Source organism: Rousettus aegyptiacus, unplaced genomic scaffold (genome assembly GCF_014176215.1).
Source record: "Rousettus aegyptiacus isolate mRouAeg1 unplaced genomic scaffold, mRouAeg1.p scaffold_m13_p_8, whole genome shotgun sequence".
In the NCBI taxonomy this organism is placed as follows: Eukaryota; Metazoa; Chordata; class Mammalia; order Chiroptera; family Pteropodidae; genus Rousettus; species Rousettus aegyptiacus.
In genome coordinates, this window is record NW_023416311.1 from 100972119 (window position 1) to 100974386 (window position 2268).

The following is a 2268-nucleotide window of genomic DNA, read 5'->3' on the forward strand; positions in this document are numbered from 1 at the left end:
GTTTTGAATTTGGTCTGAAGCTGGCAAATTAAATCTGAAAGCATTGCATGTGTAGGGGAGGAAATGTATAAATGTGAGTAAGTGAGATATATTGTTTGTCGATGTTATTTGTTTACAGCATCCAAAGCTTCAGTCATCTGAGCAAAATCTTAAATTAGTCCATCTGCCGGAAACTAATTTGGTTCGTTTTCCCTCTGGGTTTTGCATTGTACCTGGGACACAAAAGCTAGCATTTTAAAGTGAAAGCTATGAGATCTCTGTTTATATTTATCTGTATGTTTATATATGTATATTTTGATACAGCACATTTCTGCTGTAAGTGGTGTTAATTTATAATATTAAATTTTAATATAAAAGACTTAAGCAAGCATTTTTATGAGAATTGTAAAAATATAACAGACTAACCCAAATACTTTTCAGAATCACATTATCTGGGAAAATATTTGACATTAAAGCTGGTTCTGAGTTTGTTTTGGAAAAATAGACATAGCTTTAGAATCATCAGCACTAAATAATACTTTTATCCCACCTGGGTTTATCAAATAAGTTTATGATATCTCTGCTGCAAAATTCGTCAGCAAGAAAAATAACTTGGTACGTTAAAATTTTCATAAGTAATCTCAACTTAACTGTTAAAAGCAAGTAAATTAAATAAATGTAAATAGGATAAAACATTTAAGTTTTATTCTCATTACCTGTCAAAAGGACAAAGCTTTTCTATATTGTTCTGCTCCAGATATTATGAGACTTTTTTATCTAAAAAGCAAGGATTCTTTATTTTATTAAAAGTTTTCTGTGTTTTATATTGTTTTAATCAGGTACTTGATTACTCAAGAAAACGATCTTCTCAAATCTAAGAACTAAGGTTTTGATAATATAGGTAATGCATTTTTATGTTTGATATGTTTTACATTCACTTTGAGTAAATGATAATTTAATATTGCTTTGTAATAATATATAAACCTTTTGGTCAAGCATGTTTGACAAACTTCCCAGATTCTGGAGGTAAAAGGAGACTATTTCTTAATCTGGAAATAGCTTTAAGTTATTTCAGTAGGTCCCTGGAATGCCTCAAGGGTTTATTTCTCTCTCTCTCTCCCTCTCTCTCTCTGTCTCTCTCTCTCTCTCTCTCTCTCTCTCTCTCTCTGTCTCTCTCTCTGTGTATATATATATATATCCTAAAAATTACATGACTCTATGGCCATACTACCCTGAACAAGCCTGATCCTTTCTGATCTCAGAAGCTAAGTAGGGTTGGGGCTGGTTAGTACTTGGATGGGAGACCACCTAAGAAGACTAGGTGCTATAGGGGTAAAACATAAAAGTAAAAAATTAAAAAATGAGGGATTGTAAACTGACAAGGTCCTTGCAATCTGTGAGGTCAACCAAGGGTTGCCTCACCTAAAAAATAAATAAAATTAAAATAAAATAAAATAAAATAATAAAATTAAATTAAAAATTACATGTGATATTTTGTTAAATAAAGAAATAATTATGTTGCATTTATATGTATATATTCTTATTACTAAAAGATAAAGTTTCAGGAGATTATAATCACCAAGAGTATGTAATGTCCTGATATGTTTTCACTTGTAATTCAAGTTGTTGTCTTAAAATGTTATGTTGCAAAAAAAAAAAAAAAAACAAATTTGTCAGTTGCATTATAATAAGATCTCTAGCCATGTCATTTTAAATTTTTGTCATTTGCAGTCATTATTTTTCTCTGATACTTTTTCATCTTCAGAAAGGCAGACAGGACTCTGCCTTATTACAAAATACAGGTCTCTGAGAATAAAGTTTTGTATCATATCTTTAAAATTGATAAAGATTTATAGAACTCTAAGGAATAACTGTATTCATGAAATGCTGGCAAATGAATTGATTATGTGGCATTGAGTGAACAGAGTTTTGTTATAATTTTTATGAATTTCTATTTAAAATATTACTGATTTTTAAAAATCTTTTATTTTCCCGATGGAAGAAAACTTCTTTTCTATTTTTTTATTAAATTTATTGGAGTGACATTGGTTAATAAAGTTATATAGGTTTCAAGTGCACAATTCTATAACACATTATCCATATATTGCATTGTGTGTTCACAACCCAAAGTCAAATCTTCTTCTGTCACCACGTATTTGACCCCCTTTACCCTTGTCTACCTCTCCCCCTCCTCCCTTCCTCTCTGGTAACCACTTAACTTTTGTCTGCATTTAGGAGTTTTTGTTTATTTGTCTTGTTTGACTGTTGCTTTGAGTTTCATATTTCACA

General features: G+C 30.3%; 1 pseudogene; it reads left to right on the forward strand.

Moving 5' to 3' along the window:
- Positions 1-1193: 1193 nt before the first annotated feature.
- LOC118607320 lies at positions 1194-1312 on the forward strand (annotated as a pseudogene).
- Positions 1313-2268: the final 956 nt, after the last annotated feature.